The sequence below is a fragment of the Gadus morhua genome, chromosome 1 (assembly GCF_902167405.1).
Source record: "Gadus morhua chromosome 1, gadMor3.0, whole genome shotgun sequence".
NCBI lineage: Eukaryota > Metazoa > Chordata > Actinopteri > Gadiformes > Gadidae > Gadus > Gadus morhua.
Window position 1 is genome coordinate 21,405,954 of NC_044048.1, and position 16,617 is coordinate 21,422,570.

Consider the following 16,617-nt stretch of genomic DNA (forward strand, 5'->3'; position numbering starts at 1 on the left):
CTGGATTTTGAAATGGTATCAACTTCCCTCCAGGTGGTAGAATGGGGCCCTTTAACAGTTAGCCGTTATCGTTGAGCTAAGCTATATTTCCCCAGCAACAGCAGCAGTGGGGCTAGCACAAATGTAGCTAACTATGCTCAAATTGGCAATTGTATTGGTTCCAAAAACATCTTCCTGATCCTACAATGGACTCACCAGTTGGGTTGAGCCACGCCTGGTCAGTGTGTTTTGCACTAATAAATCAAATATACTTTTCATTGAACATGGGGCACTGTGGCTTAGATGGTTAAAGTGCCTGTCTAGTAAACAGGAGATCCTGGGTTCGAATCCCAGCAGAGCCATTAGAGGAGATGCAGCACACAGAAAAGGTAAAGGGGTTCACCGTGATTCCTGACTGGAGACCATCAAACATCTCATCTTGATTGATGACATTTGCATGTGTGTCCAACTTGAAATGAGGGGTGGCCAATTGGTGTTAAGGGTTTAGGTTTAAGGGTTGCATTTTAGTTCAGGGTTTCCTAATTTCTAAGGTTTTAGGGTTTGGTTTCTGGTTCTTAGGGTTGGTTTTACTGTTTGAGTTTCCAATTGTATTATGTTTTGGTTTTGGCTTTTGGTAAGGGTATTGCTTTAGGGACGGGGTTTTCTATTTTTGCTTGGTTTTTGGTTCTAGGGTTTGGTTTTAGGGTTAGCGTTTCCTATTTTGATTCGGTTTGAGGGTTTGCTGTTTTACATTTTTGGATAGTTTTCCCCAAAGGTAAAGCTCTGAAAAAGAATGGAAGTTTACGTTACGTCACGCTACGTTATCAATACATACAACAGTGTGATAGCATTATTAGCAAGGCCCTCCAACACTGGATGCGTTTCCTCTGGCAAAGAAAGGTTTATATCATCATGATGATCCATCATCCATCACAAATGGCTGGATTTTGAAATGGTATCAACTTCCCTCCAGGTGGTAGAATGGGGCCCTTTAACAGTTAGCCGTTATCGTTGAGCTAAGCTATATTTCCCCAGCAACAGCAGCAGTGGGGCTAGCACAAATGTAGCTAACTATGCTCAAATTGGCAATTGTATTGGTTCCAAAACATCTTCCTGATCCTACAATGGACTCACCAGTTGGGTTGAGCCACGCCTGGTCAGTGTGTTTTGCACTAATAAATCAAATATACTTTTCATTGAACATGGGGCACTGTGGCTTAGTTGGTTAAAGTGCCTGTCTAGTAAACAGGAGATCCTGGGTTCGAATCCCAGCAGAGCCATTAGAGGAGATGCAGTACACAGAAAAGGTAAAGGGGTTCATCGTGATTCCTGACTGGCGACCATCAAACATCTCACCTTGATTGATGACATTTGCATGTGTGTCCAACTTGAAATGAGGGGTGGCCAATTGGTGTTAAGGGTTTAGGTTTAAGGGTTGCATTTTAGTTCAGGGTTTCCTAATTTCTAAGCTTTTAGGGTTTGGTTTCTGGTTCTTAGGGTTGGTTTTACTGTTTGAGTTTCCAATTGTATTATGTTTTGGTTTTGGCTTTTGGTAAGGGTATTGCTTTAGGGACGGGGTTTTCTATTTTTGCTTGGTTTTTGGTTCTAGGGTTTGGTTTTAGGGTTAGCGTTTCCTATTTTGATTCTGTTTGAGGGTTTGCTGTTTTAAATTTTTGGATAGTTTTCCCCAAAGGTAAAGCTCTGAAAAAGAATGGAAGTTTACGTTACGTCACGCTACGTTATCAATACATACAACAGTGTGATAGCATTATTAGCAAGGCCCTCCAACACTGGATGCGTTTCCTCTGGCAAAGAAAGGTTTATATCATCATGATGATCCATCATCCATCACAAATGGCTGGATTTTGAAATGGTATCAACTTCCCTCCAGGTGGTAGAATGGGGCCCTTTAACAGTTAGCCGTTATCGTTGAGCTAAGCTATATTTCCCCAGCAACAGCAGCAGTGGGGCTAGCACAAATGTAGCTAACTATGCTCAAATTGGCAATTGTATTGGTTCCAAAACATCTTCCTGATCCTACAATGGACTCACCAGTTGGGTTGAGCCACGCCTGGTCAGTGTGTTTTGCACTAATAAATCAAATATAATTGTCATTAAACATGGGGCACTGTGGCTTAGATGGTTAAAGTGCCTGTCTAGTAAACAGGAGATCCTGGGTTCGAATCCCAGCAGAGCCTTTAGAGGAGATGCAGCACACAGAAAAGGTAAAGGGGTTCACCGTGATTCCTGACTGGCGACCATCAAACATCTCACCTTGATTGATCACATTTGCATGTGCGTCCAACTTGAAATGAGGGGTGGCCAATTGGTGTTAAGGGTTTAGGTTTAAGGGTTGGATTTTAGTTCAGGGTTTCCTAGTTTCTAAGGTTTTAGGGTTTGGTTTCTGGTTCTTAGGGTTGGTTTTACTGTTTGAGTTTCCAATTGTATTATGTTTTGGTTTTGGCTTTTGGTAAGGGTGTTGCTTTAGGGACGGGGTTTTCTATTTTTGCTTGGTTTTTGGTTCTAGGGTTTGGTTTTAGGGTTAGCGTTTCCTATTTTGATTCGGTTTGAGGGTTTGCTGTTTTACATTTTTGGATAGTTTTCCCCAAAGGTAAAGCTCTGAAAAAGAATGGAAGTTTACGTTACGTCACGCTACGTTATCAATACATACAACAGTGTGATAGCATTATTAGCAAGGCCCTCCAACACTGGATGCGTTTCCTCTGGCAAAGAAAGGTTTATATCATCATGATGATCCATCATCCATCACAAATGGCTGGATTTTGAAATGGTATCAACTTCCCTCCAGGTGGTAGAATGGGGCCCTTTAACAGTTAGCCGTTATCGTTGAGCTAAGCTATATTTCCCCAGCAACAGCAGCAGTGGGGCTAGCACAAATGTAGCTAACTATGCTCAAATTGGCAATTGTATTGGTTCCAAAACATCTTCCTGATCCTACAATGGACTCACCAGTTGGGTTGAGCCACGCCTGGTCAGTGTGTTTTGCACTAATAAATGAAATATAATTGTCATTAAACATGGGGCACTGTGGCTTAGATGGTTAAAGCGCCTGTCTAGTAAACAGGAGATCCTGGGTTCGAATCCCAGCAGAGCCTTTAGAGGAGATGCAGCACACAGAAAAGGTAAAGGGGTTCACCGTGATTCCTGACTGGCGACCATCAAACATCTCACCTTGATTGATCACATTTGCATGTGCGTCCAACTTGAAATGAGGGGTGGCCAATTGGTGTTAAGGGTTGGATTTTAGTTCAGGGTTTCCTAATTTCTAAGGTTTTAGGGTTTGGTTTCTGGTTCTTAGGGTTGGTTTTACTGTTTGAGTTTCCAATTGTATTATGTTTTGGTTTTGGCTTTTGGTAAGGGTGTTGCTTTAGGGACGGGGTTTTCTGTTTTTGCTTGGTTTTTGGTTCTAGGGTTTGGCTTTAGGGTTAGCGTTTCCTATTTTGATTCGGTTTGAGGGTTTGCTGTTTTACATTTTTGGATAGTTTTCCCCAAAGGTAAAGCTCTGAAAAAGAATGGAAGTTTACGTTACGTCACGCTACGTTATCAATACATACAACAGTGTGATAGCATTATTAGCAAGGCCCTCCAACACTGGATGCGTTTCCTCTGGCAAAGAAAGGTTTATATCATCATGATGATCCATCATCCATCACAAATGGCTGGATTTTGAAATGGTATCAACTTCACTCCAGGTGGTAGAATGGGGCCCTTTAACAGTTAGCCGTTATCGTTGAGCTAAGCTATATTTCCCCAGCAACAGCAGCAGTGGGGCTAGCACAAATGTAGCTAACTATGCTCAAATTGGCAATTGTATTGGTTCCAAAACATCTTCCTGATCCTACAATGGACTCACCAGTTGGGTTGAGCCACGCCTGGTCAGTGTGTTTTGCACTAATAAATCAAATATAATTGTCATTAAACATGGGGCACTGTGGCTTAGATGGTTAAAGTGCCTGTCTAGTAAACATGGATGATCCTGGGTTCGAATCCCAGCAGAGCCTTTAGAGGAGATGCAGCACACAGAAAAGGTAAAGGGGTTCACCGTGATTCCTGACTGGCGACCATCAAACATCTCACCTTGATTGATCACATTTGCATGTGCGTCCAATTTGAAATGAGGGGTGGCCAATTGGGGTTTAGGTTTAAGGGTTGTATTTTAGTTCAGGGTTTCCTAATTTCTAAGGTTTTAGGGTTTGGTTTCTGGTTCTTAGGGTTGGTTTTACTGTTTGAGTTTCCAATTGTATTATGTTTTGGTTTTGGCTTTTGGTAAGGGTGTTGCTTTAGGGACGGGGTTTTCTATTTTTGCTTGATTTTTGGTTCTAGGGTTTGGTTTTAGGGTTAGCGTTTCCTATTTTGATTCGGTTTGAGGGTTTGCTGTTTTACATTTTTGGATAGTTTTCCCCAAAGGTAAAGCTCTGAAAAAGAATGGAAGTTTACGTTACGTCACGCTACGTTATCAATACATACAACAGTGTGATAGCATTATTAGCAAGGCCCTCCAACACTGGATGCGTTTCCTCTGGCAAAGAAAGGTTTATATCATCATGATGATACATCATCCATCACAAATGGCTGGATTTTGAAATGGTATCAACTTCCCTCCAGGTGGTAGAATGGGGCCCTTTAACAGTTAGCCGTTATCGTTGAGCTAAGCTATATTTCCCCAGCAACAGCAGCATTGGGGCTAGCACAAATGTAGCTAACTATGCTCAAATTGGCAATTGTATTGGTTCCAAAACATCTTCCTGATCCTACAATGGACTCACCAGTTGGGTTGAGCCACGCCTGGTCAGTGTGTTTTGCACTAATAAATCAAATATAATTGTCATTAAACATGGGGCACTGTGGCTTAGATGGTTAAAGCGCCTGTCTAGTAAACAGGAGATCCTGGGTTCGAATCCCAGCAGAGCCTTTAGAGGAGATGCAGCACACAGAAAAGGTAAAGGGGTTCACCGTGATTCCTGACTGGCGACCATCAAACATCTCACCTTGATTGATCACATTTGCATGTGCGTCCAATTTGAAATGAGGGGTGGCCAATTGGGGTTTAGGTTTAAGGGTTGGATTTTAGTTCAGGGTTTCCTAATTTCTAAGGTTTTAGGGTTTGGTTTCTGGTTCTTAGGGTTGGTTTTACTGTTTGAGTTTCCAATTGTATTATGTTTTGGTTTTGGCTTTTGGTAAGGGTGTTGCTTTAGGGACGGGGTTTTCTATTTTTGCTTGGTTTTTGGTTCTAGGGTTTGGTTTTAGGGTTAGCGTTTCCTATTTTGATTCGGTTTGAGGGTTTGCTGTTTTACATTTTTGGATAGTTTTCCCCAAAGGTAAAGCTCTGAAAAAGAATGGAAGTTTACGTTACGTCACGCTACGTTATCAATACATACAACAGTGTGATAGCATTATTAGCAAGGCCCTCCAACACTGGATGCGTTTCCTCTGGCAAAGAAAGGTTTATATCATCATGATGATCCATCATCCATCACAAATGGCTGGATTTTGAAATGGTATCAACTTCACTCCAGGTGGTAGAATGGGGCCCTTTAACAGTTAGCCGTTATCGTTGAGCTAAGCTATATTTCCCCAGCAACAGCAGCAGTGGGGCTAGCACAAATGTAGCTAACTATGCTCAAATTGGCAATTGTATTGGTTCCAAAACATCTTCCTGATCCTACAATGGACTCACCAGTTGGGTTGAGCCACGCCTGGTCAGTGTGTTTTGCACTAATAAATCAAATATAATTGTCATTAAACATGGGGCACTGTGGCTTAGATGGTTAAAGTGCCTGTCTAGTAAACTGGTGATCCTGGGTTCGAATCCCAGCAGAGCCTTTAGAGGAGATGCAGCACACAGAAAAGGTAAAGGGGTTCACCGTGATTCCTGACTGGCGACCATCAAACATCTCACCTTGATTGATCACATTTGCATGTGCGTCCAACTTGAAATGAGGGGTGGCCAATTGGTGTTAAGGGTTTAGGTTTAAGGGTTGTATTTTAGTTCAGGGTTTCCTAATTTCTAAGGTTTTAGGGTTTGGTTTCTGGTTCTTAGGGTTGGTTTTACTGTTTGAGTTTCCAATTGTATTATGTTTTGGTTTTGGCTTTTGGTAAGGGTGTTGCTTTAGGGACGGGGTTTTCTATTTTTGCTTGGTTTTTGGTTCTAGGGTTTGGTTTTAGGGTTAGCGTTTCCTATTTTGATTCGGTTTGAGGGTTTGCTGTTTTACATTTTTGGATAGTTTTCCCCAAAGGTAAAGCTCTGAAAAAGAATGGAAGTTTACGTTACGTCACGCTACGTTATCAATACATACAACAGTGTGATAGCATTATTAGCAAGGCCCTCCAACACTGGATGCGTTTCCTCTGGCAAAGAAAGGTTTATATCATCATGATGATCCATCATCCATCACAAATGGCTGGATTTTGAAATGGTATCAACTTCCCTCCAGGTGGTAGAATGGGGCCCTTTAACAGTTAGCCGTTATCGTTGAGCTAAGCTATATTTCCCAAGCAACAGCAGCATTGGGGCTAGCACAAATGTAGCTAACTATGCTCAAATTGGCAATTGTATTGGTTCCAAAACATCTTCCTGATCCTACAATGGACTCACCAGTTGGGTTGAGCCACGCCTGGTCAGTGTGTTTTGCACTAATAAATCAAATATAATTGTCATTAAACATGGGGCACTGTGGCTTAGATGGTTAAAGCGCCTGTCTAGTAAACAGGAGATCCTGGGTTCGAATCCCAGCAGAGCCTTTAGAGGAGATGCAGCACACAGAAAAGGTAAAGGGGTTCACCGTGATTCCTGACTGGCGACCATCAAACATCTCACCTTGATTGATCACATTTGCATGTGCGTCCAATTTGAAATGAGGGGTGGCCAATTGGGGTTTAGGTTTAAGGGTTGGATTTTAGTTCAGGGTTTCCTAATTTCTAAGGTTTTAGGGTTTGGTTTCTGGTTCTTAGGGTTGGTTTTACTGTTTGAGTTTCCAATTGTATTATGTTTTGGTTTTGGCTTTTGGTAAGGGTGTTGCTTTAGGGACGGGGTTTTCTATTTTTGCTTGGTTTTTGGTTCTAGGGTTTGGTTTTAGGGTTAGCGTTTCCTATTTTGATTCGGTTTGAGGGTTTGCTGTTTTACATTTTTGGATAGTTTTCCCCAAAGGTAAAGCTCTGAAAAAGAATGGAAGTTTACGTTACGTCACGCTACGTTATCAATACATACAACAGTGTGATAGCATTATTAGCAAGGCCCTCCAACACTGGATGCGTTTCCTCTGGCAAAGAAAGGTTTATATCATCATGATGATCCATCATCCATCACAAATGGCTGGATTTTGAAATGGTATCAACTTCCCTCCAGGTGGTAGAATGGGGCCCTTTAACAGTTAGCCGTTATCGTTGAGCTAAGCTATATTTCCCCAGCAACAGCAGCAGTGGGGCTAGCACAAATGTAGCTAACTATGCTCAAATTGGCAATTGTATTGGTTCCAAAACATCTTCCTGATCCTACAATGGACTCACCAGTTGGGTTGAGCCACGCCTGGTCAGTGTGTTTTGCACTAATAAATCAAATATAATTGTCATTAATCATGGGGCACTGTGGCTTAGATGGTTAAAGTGCCTGTCTAGTAAACAGGAGATCCTGGGTTCGAATCCCAGCAGAGCCTTTAGAGGAGATGCAGCACACAGAAAAGGTAAAGGGGTTCACCGTGATTCCTGACTGGCGACCATCAAACATCTCACCTTGATTGATCACATTTGCATGTGCGTCCAACTTGAAATGAGGGGTGGCCAATTGGTGTTAAGGGTTTAGGTTTAAGGGTTGGATTTTAGTTCAGGGTTTCCTAGTTTCTAAGGTTTTAGGGTTTGGTTTCTGGTTCTTAGGGTTGGTTTTACTGTTTGAGTTTCCAATTGTATTATGTTTTGGTTTTGGCTTTTGGTAAGGGTGTTGCTTTAGGGACGGGGTTTTCTATTTTTGCTTGGTTTTTGGTTCTAGGGTTTGGTTTTAGGGTTAGCGTTTCCTATTTTGATTCGGTTTGAGGGTTTGCTGTTTTACATTTTTGGATAGTTTTCCCCAAAGGTAAAGCTCTGAAAAAGAATGGAAGTTTACGTTACGTCACGCTACGTTATCAATACATACAACAGTGTGATAGCATTATTAGCAAGGCCCTCCAACACTGGATGCGTTTCCTCTGGCAAAGAAAGGTTTATATCATCATGATGATCCATCATCCATCACAAATGGCTGGATTTTGAAATGGTATCAACTTCCCTCCAGGTGGTAGAATGGGGCCCTTTAACAGTTAGCCGTTATCGTTGAGCTAAGCTATATTTCCCCAGCAACAGCAGCAGTGGGGCTAGCACAAATGTAGCTAACTATGCTCAAATTGGCAATTGTATTGGTTCCAAAACATCTTCCTGATCCTACAATGGACTCACCAGTTGGGTTGAGCCACGCCTGGTCAGTGTGTTTTGCAATAATAAATGAAATATAATTGTCTTTAAACATGGGGCACTGTGGCTTAGATGGTTAAAGCGCCTGTCTAGTAAACAGGAGATCCTGGGTTCGAATCCCAGCAGAGCCTTTAGAGGAGATGCAGCACACAGAAAAGGTAAAGGGGTTCACCGTGATTCCTGACTGGCGACCATCAAACATCTCACCTTGATTGATCACATTTGCATGTGCGTCCAACTTGAAATGAGGGGTGGCCAATTGGTGTTAAGGGTTTAGGTTTAAGGGTTGGATTTTAGTTCAGGGTTTCCTAATTTCTAAGGTTTTAGGGTTTGGTTTCTGGTTCTTAGGGTTGGTTTTACTGTTTGAGTTTCCAATTGTATTATGTTTTGGTTTTGGCTTTTGGTAAGGGTGTTGCTTTAGGGACGGGGTTTTCTATTTTTGCTTGGTTTTTGGTTCTAGGGTTTGGCTTTAGGGTTAGCGTTTCCTATTTTGATTCGGTTTGAGGGTTTGCTGTTTTACATTTTTGGATAGTTTTCCCCAAAGGTAAAGCTCTGAAAAAGAATGGAAGTTTACGTTACGTCACGCTACGTTATCAATACATACAACAGTGTGATAGCATTATTAGCAAGGCCCTCCAACACTGGATGCGTTTCCTCTGGCAAAGAAAGGTTTATATCATCATGATGATCCATCATCCATCACAAATGGCTGGATTTTGAAATGGTATCAACTTCACTCCAGGTGGTAGAATGGGGCCCTTTAACAGTTAGCCGTTATCGTTGAGCTAAGCTATATTTCCCCAGCAACAGCAGCAGTGGGGCTAGCACAAATGTAGCTAACTATGCTCAAATTGGCAATTGTATTGGTTCCAAAACATCTTCCTGATCCTACAATGGACTCACCAGTTGGGTTGAGCCACGCCTGGTCAGTGTGTTTTGCACTAATAAATCAAATATAATTGTCATTAAACATGGGGCACTGTGGCTTAGATGGTTAAAGTGCCTGTCTAGTAAACTGGTGATCCTGGGTTCGAATCCCAGCAGAGCCTTTAGAGGAGATGCAGCACACAGAAAAGGTAAAGGGGTTCACCGTGATTCCTGACTGGCGACCATCAAACATCTCACCTTGATTGATCACATTTGCATGTGCGTCCAATTTGAAATGAGGGGTGGCCAATTGGGGTTTAGGTTTAAGGGTTGTATTTTAGTTCAGGGTTTCCTAATTTCTAAGGTTTTAGGGTTTGGTTTCTGGTTCTTAGGGTTGGTTTTACTGTTTGAGTTTCCAATTGTATTATGTTTTGGTTTTGGCTTTTGGTAAGGGTGTTGCTTTAGGGACGGGGTTTTCTATTTTTGCTTGGTTTTTGGTTCTAGGGTTTGGTTTTAGGGTTAGCGTTTCCTATTTTGATTCGGTTTGAGGGTTTGCTGTTTTACATTTTTGGATAGTTTTCCCCAAAGGTAAAGCTCTGAAAAAGAATGGAAGTTTACGTTACGTCACGCTACGTTATCAATACATACAACAGTGTGATAGCATTATTAGCAAGGCCCTCCAAAACTGGATGCGTTTCCTCTGGCAAAGAAAGGTTTATATCATCATGATGATTCATCCATCACAAATGGCTGGATTTTGAAATGGTATCAACTTCCCTCCAGGTGGTAGAATGGGGCCCTTTAACAGTTAGCCGTTATCGTTGAGCTAAGCTATATTTCCCCAGCAACAGCAGCATTGGGGCTATCACAAATGTAGCTAACTATGCTCAAATTGGCAATTGTATTGGTTCCAAAACATCTTCCTGATCCTACAATGGACTCACCAGTTGGGTTGGGCCACGCCTGGTCAGTGTGTTTTGCACTAATAAATCAAATATACTTTTCATTAAACATGGGGCACTGTGGCTTAGTTGGTTAAAGCGCCTGTCTAGTAAACAGGAGATCCTGGGTTCAAATCCCAGCAGAGCCTTTAGAGAAGATGCAGCGCACAGAAAAGGTAAAGGGGTTCACCGTGATTCCTGACTGGCGACCATCAAACATCTCACCTCGATTGATCACATTTGCATGTGCGTCCAATTTGAAATGAGGGGTGGCCAATTGGGGTTTAGGTTTAAGGGTTGGATTTTAGTTCAGGGTTTCCTAATTTCTAAGGTTTTAGGGTTTGGTTTCTGGTTCTTAGGGTTGGTTTTACTGTTTGAGTTTCCAATTGTATTATGTTTTGGTTTTGGCTTTTGGTAAGGGTGTTGCTTTAGGGACGGGGTTTTCTATTTTTGCTTGGTTTTTGGTTCTAGGGTTTGGTTTTAGGGTTAGCGTTTCCTATTTTGATTCTGTTTGAGGGTTTGCTGTTTTACATTTTTGGATAGTTTTCCCCAAAGGTAAAGCTCTGAAAAAGAATGGAAGTTTACGTTACGTCACGCTACGTTATCAATACATACAACAGTGTGATAGCATTATTAGCAAGGCCCTCCAACACTGGATGCGTTTCCTCTGGCAAAGAAAGGTTTATATCATCATGATGATCCATCATCCATCACAAATGGCTGGATTTTGAAATGGTATCAACTTCCCTCCAGGTGGTAGAATGGGGCCCTTTAACAGTTAGCCGTTATCGTTGAGCTAAGCTATATTTCCCCAGCAACAGCAGCAGTGGGGCTAGCACAAATGTAGCTAACTATGCTCAAATTGGCAATTGTATTGGTTCCAAAACATCTTCCTGATCCTACAATGGACTCACCAGTTGGGTTGAGCCACGCCTGGTCAGTGTGTTTTGCACTAATAAATCAAATATAATTGTCATTAAACATGGGGCACTGTGGCTTAGATGGTTAAAGTGCCTGTCTAGTAAACAGGAGATCCTGGGTTCGAATCCCAGCAGAGCCTTTAGAGGAGATGCAGCACACAGAAAAGGTAAAGGGGTTCACCGTGATTCCTGACTGGCGACCATCAAACATCTCACCTTGATTGATCACATTTGCATGTGCGTCCAACTTGAAATGAGGGGTGGCCAATTGGTGTTAAGGGTTTAGGTTTAAGGGTTGGATTTTAGTTCAGGGTTTCCTAGTTTCTAAGGTTTTAGGGTTTGGTTTCTGGTTCTTACTGTCCGTCCACACCAGAAGCGAATTGAGCGACCAAATCGCCGGAAGTCATTCACTTTCTATGGGCAAGAGCGACCAAAGCGACCAAAGCGACCAACGCTACCAGCGGCCAAAGTTGAGCGACCAGAGCGTCAAAAAGAAGTTGAAAACTTTTTAACTTTATGCAAATTACTATTATTCGCTTCAGCGACCAAACACTGACAGCCAATCGGAATGTAGACGCTCTTCGCTTGCGTGGATCCCAGGGAACATCGGCAGGCACTTTGGTTCCTACCTACCTTTATTCACTCACTGAACAAAATGTCGGCTGAAGTAGTAATCGCGGCTGTAACTGGGCACCCGGTGTTGTACGAACCCACCCTTTTTCAGTTCAGAGATCGAAACGCCATAGTGGTTTGGATATCAAGTGATGATAAGCGGGAGTATTTATAGGCTATATCTAGAACGTTCGTATTTAAGCGGGAATCATTATAATTTGCTCTACATGCCACCAATCTAACCAACCAATCGCGTGTAGCATGCTTTAAACAAAACCAAAAAAGTTTTTGAAATCGTCACATAAACAAACTAATCGACAAGACGAGGCTCACACCTCAGGCTCCGTGAATAGTGGGGAATAGAGGGATAAAAGACAAGAGATTTATCCCTTGTCATTTATCCCTCTATTCCCCACTATTCACGGAGCCTGAGGTGAATAATTTTTAATTAAATAGTCTAGATAGATAGATAGTCAAGTCTTTATTAATACCAAACGACACAAATCGTCGGGAATCCATTTCGGTGGTTCGTCCCACACAGGACAGTAGCCTACAAGACCACACAGAACAAGTCTGACTGGACATACACACAATACATCACATTAAAACTAGACACGCGTTGATAGATAGATAGACAGAAAGGCCTAGATAGATAGATATGTTCCATTATTTGCCTTGCGGAGCCAACCAGTCCTGTGCACGTATGCAAATTAGCCATGTGCGCTAATGTCTATTTGTTTTGAATGCGACGAATGAGTGCAGATCATGATTTGCAGATCCAGATCGGTGAAACATATTTTAACTACTACAGCACGCAGGGTTTTTTGTTCTCGGTTGTAATTAGCCTACATTTTAGGATTTTTTTTATATTGGGGGGAATCACTGTCCTACTTGTTGTCGAAGCACTTTATCGAACAAGCAAAACCGTCTCGGCAATATGGCCAAGGTGTATGGGAGAGTTCACTATTTGATATGGCTGTCTGTAGGGCCTACTAAACGCATACGGCTCCTTTAAATGCGTCTGCATAATTGAATTGTACGTCATGAGCGACTTGAGCGACCAAAGCGAACAGAAAAATTCGCAGCGAAACTTTGTGAGCGACCAAAGCGTCTTTGACGCTATGGTCGCTCTTGGTGTGGACGTACAGTTAGGGTTGGTTTTACTGTTTGAGTTTCCAATTGTATTATGTTTTGGTTTTGGCTTTTGGTAAGGGTGTTGCTTTAGGGACGGGGTTTTCTATTTTTGCTTGGTTTTTGGTTCTAGGGTTTGGTTTTAGGGTTAGCGTTTCCTATTTTGATTCGGTTTGAGGGTTTGCTGTTTTACATTTTTGGATAGTTTTCCCCAAAGGTAAAGCTCTGAAAAAGAATGGAAGTTTACGTTACGTCACGCTACGTTATCAATACATACAACAGTGTGATAGCATTATTAGCAAGGCCCTCCAACACTGGATGCGTTTCCTCTGGCAAAGAAAGGTTTATATCATCATGATGATCCATCATCCATCACAAATGGCTGGATTTTGAAATGGTATCAACTTCCCTCCAGGTGGTAGAATGGGGCCCTTTAACAGTTAGCCGTTATCGTTGAGCTAAGCTATATTTCCCCAGCAACAGCAGCAGTGGGGCTAGCACAAATGTAGCTAACTATGCTCAAATTGGCAATTGTATTGGTTCCAAAACATCTTCCTGATCCTACAATGGACTCACCAGTTGGGTTGAGCCACGCCTGGTCAGTGTGTTTTGCACTAATAAATCAAATATAATTGTCATTAAACATGGGGCACTGTGGCTTAGATGGTTAAAGTGCCTGTCTAGTAAACAGGAGATCCTGGGTTCGAATCCCAGCAGAGCCTTTAGAGGAGATGCAGCACACAGAAAAGGTAAAGGGGTTCACCGTGATTCCTGACTGGCGACCATCAAACATCTCACCTTGATTGATCACATTTGCATGTGCGTCCAACTTGAAATGAGGGGTGGCCAATTGGTGTTAAGGGTTTAGGTTTAAGGGTTGGATTTTAGTTCAGGGTTTCCTAGTTTCTAAGGTTTTAGGGTTTGGTTTCTGGTTCTTAGGGTTGGTTTTACTGTTTGAGTTTCCAATTGTATTATGTTTTGGTTTTGGCTTTTGGTAAGGGTGTTGCTTTAGGGACGGGGTTTTCTATTTTTGCTTGGTTTTTGGTTCTAGGGTTTGGTTTTAGGGTTAGCGTTTCCTATTTTGATTCGGTTTGAGGGTTTGCTGTTTTACATTTTTGGATAGTTTTCCCCAAAGGTAAAGCTCTGAAAAAGAATGGAAGTTTACGTTACGTCACGCTACGTTATCAATACATACAATAGTGTGATAGCATTATTAGCAAGGCCCTCCAAAACTGGATGCGTTTCCTCTGGCAAAGAGAGGTTTATATCATCATGATGATCCATCATCCATCACAAATGGCTGGATTTTGAAATGGTATCAACTTCCCTCCAGGTGGTAGAATGGGGCCCTTTAACAGTTAGCCGTTATCGTTGAGCTAAGCTATATTTCCCCAGCAACAGCAGCAGTGGGGCTAGCACAAATGTAGCTAACTATGCTCAAATTGGCAATTGTATTGGTTCCAAAACATCTTCCTGATCCTACAATGGACTCACCAGTTGGGTTGAGCCACGCCTGGTCAGTGTGTTTTGCAATAATAAATGAAATATAATTGTCTTTAAACATGGGGCACTGTGGCTTAGATGGTTAAAGTGCCTGTCTAGTAAACAGGAGATCCTGGGTTCGAATCCCAGCAGAGCCTTTAGAGGAGATGCAGCACACAGAAAAGGTAAAGGGGTTCACCGTGATTCCTGACTGGCGACCATCAAACATCTCACCTTGATTGATCACATTTGCATGTGCGTCCAACTTGAAATGAGGGGTGGCCAATTGGGGTTTAGGTTTAAGGGTTGGATTTTAGTTCAGGGTTTCCTAATTTCTAAGGTTTTAGGGTTTGGTTTCTGGTTCTTAGGGTTGGTTTTACTGTTTGAGTTTCCAATTGTATTATGTTTTGGTTTTGGCTTTTGGTAAGGGTGTTGCTTTAGGGACGGGGTTTTCTATTTTTGCTTGGTTTTTGGTTCTAGGGTTTGGTTTTAGGGTTAGCGTTTCCTATTTTGATTCGGTTTGAGGGTTTGCTGTTTTACATTTTTGGATAGTTTTCCCCAAAGGTAAAGCTCTGAAAAAGAATGGAAGTTTACGTTACGTCACGCTACGTTATCAATACATACAACAGTGTGATAGCATTATTAGCAAGGCCCTCCAACACTGGATGCGTTTCCTCTGGCAAAGAAAGGTTTATATCATCATGATGATCCATCATCCATCACAAATGGCTGGATTTTGAAATGGTATCAACTTCCCTCCAGGTGGTAGAATGGGGCCCTTTAACAGTTAGCCGTTATCGTTGAGCTAAGCTATATTTCCCCAGCAACAGCAGCAGTGGGGCTAGCACAAATGTAGCTAACTATGCTCAAATTGGCAATTGTATTGGTTCCAAAACATCTTCCTGATCCTACAATGGACTCACCAGTTGGGTTGAGCCACGCCTGGTCAGTGTGTTTTGCACTAATAAATCAAATATAATTGTCATTAAACATGGGGCACTGTGGCTTAGATGGTTAAAGCTGCCTGTCTAGTAAACAGGAGATCCTGGGTTCGAATCCCAGCAGAGCCTTTAGAGGAGATGCAGCACACAGAAAAGGTAAAGGGGTTCACCGTGATTCCTGACTGGCGACCATCAAACATCTCACCTTGATTGATCACATTTGCATGTGCGTCCAACTTGAAATGAGGGGTGGCCAAGTGGTGTTAAGGGTTTAGGTTTAAGGGTTGGATTTTAGTTCAGGGTTTCCTAATTTTTAAGGTTTTAGGGTTTGGTTTCTGGTTCTTAGGGTTGGTTTTACTGTTTGAGTTTCCAATTGTATTATGTTTTGGTTTTGGCTTTTGGTAAGGGTGTTGCTTTAGGGACGGGGTTTTCTATTTTTGCTTGATTTTTGGTTCTAGGGTTTGGTTTTAGGGTTAGCGTTTCCTATTTTGATTCGGTTTGAGGGTTTGCTGTTTTACATTTTTGGATAGTTTTCCCCAAAGGTAAAGCTCTGAAAAAGAATGGAAGTTTACGTTACGTCACGCTACGTTATCAATACATACAACAGTGTGATAGCATTATTAGCAAGGCCCTCCAACACTGGATGCGTTTCCTCTGGCAAAGAAAGGTTTATATCATCATGATGATCCATCATCCATCACAAATGGCTGGATTTTGAAATGGTATCAACTTCCCTCCAGGTGGTAGAATGGGGCCCTTTAACAGTTAGCCGTTATCGTTGAGCTAAGCTATATTTCCCCAGCAACAGCAGCAGTGGGGCTAGCACAAATGTAGCTAACTATGCTCAAATTGGCAATTGTATTGGTTCCAAAACATCTTCCTGATCCTACAATGGACTCACCAGTTGGGTTGAGCCACGCCTGGTCAGTGTGTTTTGCACTAATAAATCAAATATAATTGTCATTAAACATGGGGCACTGTGGCTTAGATGGTTAAAGCTGCCTGTCTAGTAAACAGGAGATCCTGGGTTCGAATCCCAGCAGAGCCTTTAGAGGAGATGCAGCACACAGAAAAGGTAAAGGGGTTCACCGTGATTCCTGACTGGCGACCATCAAACATCTCACCTTGATTGATCACATTTGCATGTGCGTCCAACTTGAAATGAGGGGTGGCCAATTGGTGTTAAGGGTTTAGGTTTAAGGGTTGGATTTTAGTTCAGGGTTTCCTAATTTCTAAGGTTTTAGGGTTTGGTTTCTGGTTCTTAGGGTTGGTTTTACTGTTTGA

The 16,617-nt window shown here is 42.1% G+C and overlaps 16 non-coding genes across 16 annotated transcripts; all 16 read left to right on the forward strand.

Annotated features, from left to right (window-relative positions):
* The first annotated feature begins 267 nt into the window (after positions 1–267).
* On the forward strand, positions 268–341 carry trnat-agu (transfer RNA threonine (anticodon AGU)). The gene has a single exon. It is a non-coding gene; the product is annotated as a tRNA-Thr (tRNA).
* An 844-nt stretch (positions 342–1,185) lies between these two features.
* On the forward strand, positions 1,186–1,259 carry trnat-agu (transfer RNA threonine (anticodon AGU)). The gene has a single exon. It is a non-coding gene; the product is annotated as a tRNA-Thr (tRNA).
* Positions 1,260–2,103: 844 nt separating this feature from the next.
* trnat-agu (transfer RNA threonine (anticodon AGU)) lies at positions 2,104–2,177 on the forward strand. Its single transcript has one exon. It is a non-coding gene; the product is annotated as a tRNA-Thr (tRNA).
* An 844-nt stretch (positions 2,178–3,021) lies between these two features.
* On the forward strand, positions 3,022–3,095 carry trnat-agu (transfer RNA threonine (anticodon AGU)). The gene has a single exon. It is a non-coding gene; the product is annotated as a tRNA-Thr (tRNA).
* A 1,743-nt stretch (positions 3,096–4,838) lies between these two features.
* On the forward strand, positions 4,839–4,912 carry trnat-agu (transfer RNA threonine (anticodon AGU)). The gene has a single exon. It is a non-coding gene; the product is annotated as a tRNA-Thr (tRNA).
* An 837-nt stretch (positions 4,913–5,749) lies between these two features.
* Positions 5,750–5,823, forward strand: trnat-agu (transfer RNA threonine (anticodon AGU)). The gene has a single exon. It is a non-coding gene; the product is annotated as a tRNA-Thr (tRNA).
* An 844-nt stretch (positions 5,824–6,667) lies between these two features.
* On the forward strand, positions 6,668–6,741 carry trnat-agu (transfer RNA threonine (anticodon AGU)). Its single transcript has one exon. It is a non-coding gene; the product is annotated as a tRNA-Thr (tRNA).
* Positions 6,742–7,578: 837 nt separating this feature from the next.
* trnat-agu (transfer RNA threonine (anticodon AGU)) lies at positions 7,579–7,652 on the forward strand. Its single transcript has one exon. It is a non-coding gene; the product is annotated as a tRNA-Thr (tRNA).
* An 844-nt stretch (positions 7,653–8,496) lies between these two features.
* On the forward strand, positions 8,497–8,570 carry trnat-agu (transfer RNA threonine (anticodon AGU)). The gene has a single exon. It is a non-coding gene; the product is annotated as a tRNA-Thr (tRNA).
* Positions 8,571–9,414: 844 nt separating this feature from the next.
* trnat-agu (transfer RNA threonine (anticodon AGU)) lies at positions 9,415–9,488 on the forward strand. Its single transcript has one exon. It is a non-coding gene; the product is annotated as a tRNA-Thr (tRNA).
* Positions 9,489–10,322: 834 nt separating this feature from the next.
* On the forward strand, positions 10,323–10,396 carry trnat-agu (transfer RNA threonine (anticodon AGU)). The gene has a single exon. It is a non-coding gene; the product is annotated as a tRNA-Thr (tRNA).
* Positions 10,397–11,233: 837 nt separating this feature from the next.
* trnat-agu (transfer RNA threonine (anticodon AGU)) lies at positions 11,234–11,307 on the forward strand. Its single transcript has one exon. It is a non-coding gene; the product is annotated as a tRNA-Thr (tRNA).
* Positions 11,308–13,558: 2,251 nt separating this feature from the next.
* trnat-agu (transfer RNA threonine (anticodon AGU)) lies at positions 13,559–13,632 on the forward strand. Its single transcript has one exon. It is a non-coding gene; the product is annotated as a tRNA-Thr (tRNA).
* Positions 13,633–14,476: 844 nt separating this feature from the next.
* On the forward strand, positions 14,477–14,550 carry trnat-agu (transfer RNA threonine (anticodon AGU)). The gene has a single exon. It is a non-coding gene; the product is annotated as a tRNA-Thr (tRNA).
* An 837-nt stretch (positions 14,551–15,387) lies between these two features.
* On the forward strand, positions 15,388–15,462 carry trnat-agu (transfer RNA threonine (anticodon AGU)). Its single transcript has one exon. It is a non-coding gene; the product is annotated as a tRNA-Thr (tRNA).
* An 844-nt stretch (positions 15,463–16,306) lies between these two features.
* On the forward strand, positions 16,307–16,381 carry trnat-agu (transfer RNA threonine (anticodon AGU)). The gene has a single exon. It is a non-coding gene; the product is annotated as a tRNA-Thr (tRNA).
* Positions 16,382–16,617: the final 236 nt, after the last annotated feature.